This window comes from Arachis ipaensis, chromosome B7 (genome assembly GCF_059453495.1).
Source record: "Arachis ipaensis isolate K30076 ecotype BB chromosome B7, ASM5945349v1, whole genome shotgun sequence".
Lineage (NCBI taxonomy): Eukaryota > Viridiplantae > Streptophyta > Magnoliopsida > Fabales > Fabaceae > Arachis > Arachis ipaensis.
Window position 1 is genome coordinate 7,941,927 of NC_142442.1, and position 9,555 is coordinate 7,951,481.

General features: G+C 34.2%; 1 pseudogene; it reads left to right on the forward strand.

The window, feature by feature from the left end:
• The first annotated feature begins 216 nt into the window (after nucleotides 1–216).
• Nucleotides 217–6,405, forward strand: LOC107606693 (protein DETOXIFICATION 42-like; annotated as a pseudogene).
• The last annotated feature ends 3,150 nt before the right edge of the window (nucleotides 6,406–9,555 follow it).

A 9,555-nucleotide genomic window follows, 5' to 3' on the forward strand; every position in this document is an offset into this window, starting at 1 on the left:
AGATTTATTGTATAAAATAGACAATTAGAGCATTAATTTTTTATTTTAACTAAAATCGACAATATAGCCATCGATTTTTATCAACAAAAAATTACTCCCACGTTTGCTTCCCGCGTCCCTGCTCGCTTCACTCATCTTCCCAAAATTTAACCCCAAATATTCAGATCTAGAGTGATGCTTCTTCTTCTCCTCCAACGCCCGAGAGTAGAGACCAGAATGGAGTCACGGTCACGAAGAGAGGCAGAGAGCACAGCTTCTTCTTCTCCGACTCCTGAGAAAGCCCACCGTCCTCCGCCTGAGAGCAGAGCTGCTTTTTCTTCTTCTTCTCCTCCTCCGCCGAGCCCGCCGCCGCGCCATCCTCTTCATGTAAGTTCCTCTCTCTCTCTCTCACTCTATCACATTGTAAGTTCTTCTTCTCCTCCTCCCGCCGTCGCCGCCTGAGACCAGAAGAAGGAGCAGGGAACCACTATGTTGAGCTCCAAGAAGAAGCTCAAGATGCCGAAAAAACGTGTCCTTTTTGATGATCTTTAAGGAAACCTAACTTCGGTAGTTTAATTATTTTTACATCTTGTTGCTGTTTGGACTAATGATTTAGTTGCATAGGGTTGAAATCAAATTTAAAAGGTTTAGAATAATGCATTTGAACATGCGATTTCATTGATTATTTGGTGAATTTAGTTACATCATGATAAATGCATGTTATTGTTTCTGGCCTTTAAAGTGATTGACAGAGTCTCAAGTTTTGTTCAATGAAAAATTTTGATAGGATTCCTATTTGATTTGACATTTATTTTGGTAAATTTATGCTCTTGATTTACTAATTTGTTGTTTATTTTGCTTTTGTTAATGTGGAATCTAGCTTGGCATGGGAATTCCAGAGTGTATTTTTGAATTTATGTTTTCTGGTTTTCTTATAGAAAATTTTATCTGTTTTTAATAACCTTGTGTAGAAGCTTCGTATCCTTTAATATGCTTGCTCTATATCTCATATATATTTTCTGATTCTTCCCTGCAACTGCTTTGGTTTTACCTGCTATATGTCTTTAGCATGGTTCTAAGCACCATCTGGTAATATTCGCTCACCGCAAGCCTGCAAGGGTTTTTGGAAGTGTTTTCTATTGCATGTTACTGGCAAGTTCAAATCTGTTTTTTGTTTTAATTAATCGGTTGTTGGCTGATTGATTTGACAGGCATTGATGTTCTGGTTGAATTGAAAAGGTTGTTTGAGTTGTTATGCATATCTTATGTTTGTTCAAATTACTGAGTGAGTTGGCTTGTTGTTTCTTTACATTTTAGGTAGGTTATGCTACCTTGGCCATAGGAGCTGAGTGAATTTTTTGCCCCAAGCAAAAAGTGATCTCTTCGGTGCTTTGTAGTTGTGATGTTCTTCTTTTGCTATTAACAGGTTTTTTCCTTGCATTGCTCTTGTTTCATTCTCGAAATGAAGTTTTTATGTTGGGGAAAAAATGTAGCAAAATTTTAAAATTCTTTTACATAAGAATAAATTTCAAAAAAGTAGCATTATATGGCAACCAGGGCAAAGGAATGGGCAGTGGCCCTTCCTCTTTGAATAACTCTACCACCTCTGTACCAATTAACAGTAGATGTTTAATTGAAAGAATAAATAAATAAATCTTAAATTAATGATGGTTAATTGAACCTCAAACAGACCATGTCACAGTTAATCCTAATTCTCTAGCTGGGTTCTTTGTTCTTGTTTGATATGCAACTAGTTTTTTACATGCTTTCCTGTCAAATATTTATTTTCTTAGTTGTTCAATTATTATTCAATTCATACACTACTTTGCATAATGGTACGACATTAAAGTTTCATTGAACAAGTTTTAGCTACCCTTGCATTGCATTTGTTTGAAGTTTGTTTAAACGTTGAAAATGTTGATTTATTATGAAATTATGCTTGATGAGAACCTTTTTTCTATCTGATAGACTGATATACGTTGCTTTGGTTTATGTTTTACATCCTAAAACTCTCTTTTTATTTATTTATATATTTATTGTTAAAATTCTCTAAAAATATAGGATACTGGGTTTCCCTTGACTGAAAGGGATCGGTTGGGGCTTCGGGGTCTCCTTCCTCCTCATGTCATATCATTCGAGCACCAATATGAACGTTTCAGTAAGTTTGAGACTGATCTTTGGATATTATCTTCTTAGAACTATTTTAGCACTTTGGTGTTGCTTGATTTGTTCCTTGTAGTAACTGACTATGTTTAGTGACACAAGGCTTAGTTGTTGCTGTTCTTATAGCTATTTTATCTATGCAAATATCTAAGCTTTGAATTCCTATTTCTTACTTGTCTCTAATTCCTTCTTCAGTAATCTTAAATCAGCTAATTATTTAATTTATTATTTTTCGTTCAGTGACTTCATACAGGTCCTTGGAGAAGAACACCTGAGGCTAATCAGATAAATTTGTTTCCTTAGCGAAATGGAGAATCTTAAATAGACTGCATGACAGGAACGAGACTCTGTACTACAGAGTGAGTTTCATCACTAAGTTTTTAATCCTAGAGTATAAGAAACATTTGATCTTATTCGTTACCTGCCTTCTTCAAGTTCTTATTGATAATATTAAAGAGTTTGCTCTAATAATCTATACTCCTACAGTTGGATTAGTGTGTCCACTGTTAAATATCGTTGGTTTATGCATACAGGTGCAGTGGAGCTTGCTGCTGTAGGAGTATCCATAGCTCTCTTCAATCAAATATCGAGGATTGCAATTTTCCCACTCGTCAGTGTGACTACTTCTTTTGTGGCTGAGGAAGATGCCCTTACAGCAGCCAGCCCTATGGTAAAGGATAGTGAATCCTTGGAAGAAGGTTCCATTCTGAAAGCTGAAATTAATGAACTTATACCAGATAAAGGTAACATCCTCCCATTCTTATCTAAATCATGGTGGTTTGGTTTTTAGTCATGTTTTCTTCGAATATTCCTACTGTCTATGTTCTGCCAAAAATTCTTAAAACATGGACACGTGACACGTCACTTAGTTGGTGTGTCTGTGCTTCGTAGCTTGCATAACAAGGCATTGAGGCACTTTTTTTTTGGTAATAATAGATGGAGATGTTCAGAAACCAGATTTGATCCATATGGACTCAAATGTAGTTAAGGTTGAGCATAAGGGAAGGCATATCCCTTCTGCATCATCAGCATTGGTAATTGGTGGTATTCTTGGCCTTGTCCAGGCAATATTCCTCATATTTGCAGCAAAACCTTTATTACACTTCATGGGAGTAAATTATGTAAGTGGTTTCTTATAAACATTTGCAGAATGATCATTTTAGTTTCAGCGCTTTAGCATTTTGTTTAACATATTGTACACAATTTTTTTCATGAAGGACTCTCCCATTCTCAAACCTGCACAGAACTACCTGACATTGAGATCTCTTGGCACGCCGGCTGTTCTTCTCTTGTTAGCAATGCAGGGAGTCTTCTGAGGATTTAAAGACACTAAAACACCTCTATATGCCACTTGTATGCCTTAAAATTTTATCAATTGTGTGTTGCAACATCTTAATATCATCTAATTCTGATGACCCTTTCCCTTATGTGATCCAGTGGCAGGAGATTTGACCAACATAGCACTGGATCCTTTGTTCATGTTTGTATTCCGCTTAGGTGTTAGTGGTACAGCCATTGCTCATGTTATATCTCAGTAAGTCTTATTTCATTGGAGTTAGAATAATCTAACTATACTCTAATGTTAACTCTTATTTTTCTTTTGCTTCTTTCTCTCTTAGTCATCTCTTAGTTTCAAATTAACTGTGAATGCAGGTACCTAATTTCTGTAATACTCCTATGGAAATTGATGCAAAAAGTTGATCTTATGCCTCCCAGCATCAAACATCTACAGTTTGATCGATTTCTCAAAAATGGTAAGGTTAACTAGCATTTCAAGTTGATTATCCCTGGGAAATAGCCAAATAGTTTAACTAGCATTTCAACATTGAGATTATTTTGTTTCATTCTTATCATCCAGGTTTTCTGTTGTTAATGAGAGTAACTGCTGTAACATTCTGTGTCACTCTGGCCGCCTCACTAGCTGCACACCAGGGATCAAAATCTATGGCTGCATTTCAAGTCTGCCTGCAGATTTGGCTGGCAGTATCTCTTCTTGCCGATGGTCTTGCTGTTGCTGGGCAGGTTGATACCTCTGTTTACATAATGCACTATTTTTTACTTCATCCTACTTTCAAGTTGATTGCAGGCAATTCTTGCAGGCGCATTTGCTGCCAAGGATTATGACAAGGCCACTGCGACTGCAGCTCGAGTATTACAGGTTCTTTACATTTCTACTTTTTTTTTAAAAAATAGATCATAATCTTTGCTAAATTAAATTAGCTGCAAGACTAACAAATAATTATATTGCAGATGGGTTTGGTTCTGGGATTGGCTCTTGCATTCATTCTTGGTGAGTTATCTGCGATATGTAATTTAGACAGACATAGTCATCTTGATTGTTTCTAATTTAACATATTGAAAGTTATTGGTGAGTTATGTGCAATATGTAATGTTATATAGAATATAAGTCTAAGTTTAGTTATTTATCTTATCTTAAGTCTTTATGTTAGAGGATTATTTATTATTTTGATAAGTTTGTAAACTCATTATCTAATATTTAGTATAAATTTTATTTTTATATTTAAAAATTTATTTGTCTTGTTATTTATATTCTATATAAATTTTATTTCTATATTATTTGCATTAATTGTTTACTATTTTTCAAATAAAAAAAATAATTAAAACATATCTATTAAAATAGACAGAATGGTTGTCGCTTTTATTGTCACTTTTTAATTTTAAAATAGACAAGAAAAACCAAATATAGACAAAGAATTTGTCGATATCTAAATAATAAAATCGACGGCAGGTGTGTCGATTTTATTGGATCAAATATCGACGGTAACATTGTCGATTTTAGTAAGCATATTATAAACAGAAACATGGTCGATTTTATTGAATCAAATATCGACAAAGATGGCGTCGATTTTATATAATAATATCGACGGCACCGTTGTCGATTTTAGTAAGAATGTAAAATTCTTAAACTCATATTATAAACAGTAAAGCCGTCGATTTTATTAAATTATTATCGATGGCTAGGCAAGCCATCGATTTTATTAGAATTTTGAAAAGTCGACAAGTTTTATAGAGACCACCTCCGCCGTTTATTTTGTCGTCGAAATTTAATATTATCGACGGCTAAGCCGTCGATTTGGCCGTCGATTTTAATGATGTTTCTTGTAGTGTGGAATCATACCAATCATAATAATTTATTTAGAATTTTGAATAAATTGGAATAAATTATTTATTTATGTCTTTACATTTAGTAAAATTAATGCATGACTTATTAAAAAAACGAATGAATGAATAAAATTAATACGATTAGATAATTTACTGATATAATATAATCGTATGACTAGTACAAAATAATCAGTTTCACAAATTTTCATAAAAATAATTACTTATCATAAAGGGGTGGAAAACAAAATTTATAAGAGTATGTCACATGTTTAATATGTAATTACTTATGTTAAAATAACTATATCATCATTTTAGTTATAATTATAGAATTTAATTTTAATATATTGATAATATAAAGAGTTTTATATAATTATTCAATCAAATTTACATGTTTAGGATTTTTTAAATGATGAATCTAAAAGTTAGTTATTTTAATTTTATTGATATATCAATACATGATCAGATGTTTGCGTAAATTTTTTTTACATCGTCGATGAATGAAAACTATAAAATAAAAACTATAATCTGACTTAATATTTAAATTTTTACTCTCTCACAAATTGAATACTTTAATGTCATCTTGATTATTATATTATAACTTTTAGTTGCATAAACACAATAAAAAAATTAATAATCTTTTATTTCATGATTCTTTGTTTTAAATTTCTTTTAATGTCATCTTGATTATAACTTTTAGTTGCATAAACACAAAATAAAAAAAATTAATAATCTTTTATTTCATGATTCTTTGTTTTAAATTTCTTCCATCCCATCTGATTAATCATTTAATTTGTTTGAGGTTAATTTTTTTATTGTTATCACTTTAGAGTAGGCTCAGTTAAGAAACCAGGCTTTGCTATTCTGTGCAGGAAGACAAGAACGAACGGTGGCAGGGGACGTGACGACCGGCAGAAGACGCAACGAACAATGGCAGTGTGGCGACGGCAGAGGTTCCACAAGTCTACGAGCTTTGATGCAAAACAAAGTCAACAGAGAACAGAGAGTGAGAGTGAAAGAACGGAGAAGAAGGAGACAGTGATGAGCTGTTTGAGAAACGGCGAACGGCGAACGACGGCGAGGGACGGACGACGACGAGGGACGGACGAAATGCGAAGAGGGCTTGGAGAAGATAGTGACTGAGTGAGTGTGGCGAGCAAAGTGAGGGATTTAGTGTTTAGGGTTACATTCATACGTTGCTCCCTTTCTTCTTTTTTTTTTCTATCCAACATGGCGCCGTTTTGACGAAAAAGGCCAAACAAAGCAAACTTGCTGACTCGCCCGTAAACTCGCAAGTTTGCTCAAGTTTATGCAAGTTTACCCAAGTCTACTCAGAAATGAGTTTGTGTCCGAGTTAACTTGATTCCATTACCTAAACTCGTAAACTCGTATGAGTTTACGAGTTAACTCGCGAGTTTGACAATAATAATGACAGATACTCAGAATAAGCAGTGAAGCATAGTAAGTCTACTTGTAACAACCTAAGGTTTTGGAAAATTAAATTTATTATATTTTTTGAAAATTTTATTTTAAAAAGTTATTTTACTAAAAGAAATTAAATAAAATCTTATGATACTTTGAATTTTAAAATATTAAGAATCATAATAATTGGATTTTAAATTAATTAGGATTTTTATATAAATCCTTAATATAATCGGATATTTGGTATAATTAAAATTATAATTTCGGTAATTGAAAAATAAGAAAAAATTGTATAATTTAATTTAAATAACTTTTATTATGAATAATTTATGAATTAATTCGAGTTTTTTATTTTAAAAAAAATAATTTATTAAGAATGATTAAATTAATTTTATAAATATTTTGAGTTTAAATTAATTAATATTTTTGTGTAATTTTATTATGATTGATTATTTTATGTAATTTAAAATTAAAATTCTGTTGATAGAAAAATGATAAAAATTTATATGATTTATTCTAGATATTTGATATTTGAATTTAAATTATATTTTACAGTGTGATTAATATATTTATTTTATAATTTAAATTATAAATAATTATTTGAACTTTGTGATATATTAATAAATAATATTCTTAAATATTTTTAATAGAGTACATTTGATTTTAAAATTATTATTCTACCCTTTAATTTTATCTAAATATCAATTCTATTCATATTCCTTTAAAAAAAAACCTAACCCTAACCCTAAATTCCTAAGTCAAACACCCTAATTTTGTCCTAAACCTAACCCTAGTTCTCGTCACCGCCTCCACCACCACATCCCCTTCAATGTTCAGAAATGGAAAATCAGACTGAGGAGAGTGATGCAGAGAAGAAGAGCTCGAGATGGAAGATGCTGTTGCAGTCGCACCTCACCGCCGTGGAGGCCGTCATTCGCATCGCCGCCAATCTACCTTGGAGCCGCTGTCCTACGCGTTGCCGACGAAGAGCAGAAAGAGAGAAGACGCGAAGAGCAAGAGTCGTCCCACACCGCGATTGCGTTGCCATCACTGTCGAAACCTAGCCGTCGTAGAGGCTTCAACGTTGTGACTGTCTGCCGCTGGAAGGGGATCTCGTCGCTGTTGCCGCCACCAAGGAGCCCGAAGAGAGAGAAGAGAAACACGGCAGGGAAGCTCCGTTGAAGCTGGTCACCAGCGTTGAAGCCTCCATGGTCGCCGCTGCCGCCGATGAGCTATCGCCGCTTTTGAGTCTGTCGTGGGAAGAAACGCAACAGTGGAAAAATAACTTGTCACTGCTGCTGAGCTCACCGAAAGCCATCGTACCTACTATTCCACCTTGCCTTGCCCTATCTCGGTTGACTTCTCTGCTAGCTCAGAACTGCTGCAAGTTGTTGTTGTTGTTGTTGTCGCTGGGAACCGTTCTGTGGCCGCTGAAACCACCATCAAAGCTGCTGTTCGGTTGATGCCGCTGCCGTTGTCTTGATTGCGTTGTTAATGCGACTTTGAAGTAAGGGATTTATTTTTAATAACGGTTTTAATTTTAGAATGGCTACAAAGTTAATTGGATAATTGCAAATAATTAATAATGATTAAAAACTGATTAATTGATGTGAGTGGCTTGAAATGTGTTTAAGGATCATTAGTTGTTGTGATTACTCATAATTAAAATATGAATTTTGGCACCAATTTTAAAGAATTTGGTCCAAGATTGGGCCAAATGGGTCGAAATGGGCCCGTATTGGGCCTAAGACCCAGCCCAATTCAATGACATAAAAGAGCTTCAGCTCTTCTTCTCTCCTCCAAAATGAAAACCAACGCAGAAAGCTTGCATGAGGGAGGAGGAAGGAGACCAAACCCTCACTCAATAATTCAACCTCACATAACTTTTGATCCGGAGCTCCGATCGCTGCACCGTTTTTGACCACGCGACCGCAGCGTCGAGCTCTACAAAGTCTAGTGGTCAATTAGATAAGAAATTCACGTTTTTATTTTCAATTTTCTCTTTCCCAATTTCAAAACCCAATGTGAAATTATGTTGAATTTTGCATGATTTCGGTGTTTAGGTTCGAGTTAACCTGCGGGTATTGTCGGGTTTAGCTTGTTTGAGTTGTGGGTCAGGTAAGAACCCTCTAACTTTTTGTGAGATGTTGATTTAGTGAACTCTATATTGATTATAGTGATAATTGTGATGTTAGATTAAAATTAGTTATCGATTGGAGTTAATTTGAGAAGTTAGAGGCTAGAAGATTAACTTTGGAGGCTGGGTATCGTTTGTGAGAGGGCTGGAGTTGTGGAGCTTGTGGTTCAGAAATGCTTGAGGTGTTCTAGGTTATCGGAAAATCGGCCAAGGTATATGGTTTTGGTTTCTCGTATATAATATGTAATGTGTCGTGAAAACTTAGGCTAGTTGCCCTATAGGATAAGTTGAATTGATTGTTGGTTGTTGAATTAAATTATTGATGATCTTGTTGGGTTATGTTGGCTATGAAAGCAACCTTAGATAACTGAAGGAAGGTTGGAAATGTGACTTTGGAAAGGAATATAAGTTCAAATGTGAATTATGGCATGTAAAGTTGTTGAAAAGGTCCAAGGCAGAATTTTATACATAATTGACAGTGGAATAAACCAGTTTTTGGGAGCAAACCAGGCCCTATTTTTGAATAAAACTATTTTTCCATGAAACTTTAATGTGTTATGAGCGTCTCATAAAAAAAATTCAGAATTTATTGATGAGTGGTTTGGAAGAAACGAATTTTTAAAGATTGATGCTTTCTGCAGGAAATTCTGTTTCTCTACCGCAGAAGTACCAACTTCCAACCCACTTAATTTATAATTCGGATGAGATTTTGAGCTGAAACTAATGGCAGTTTC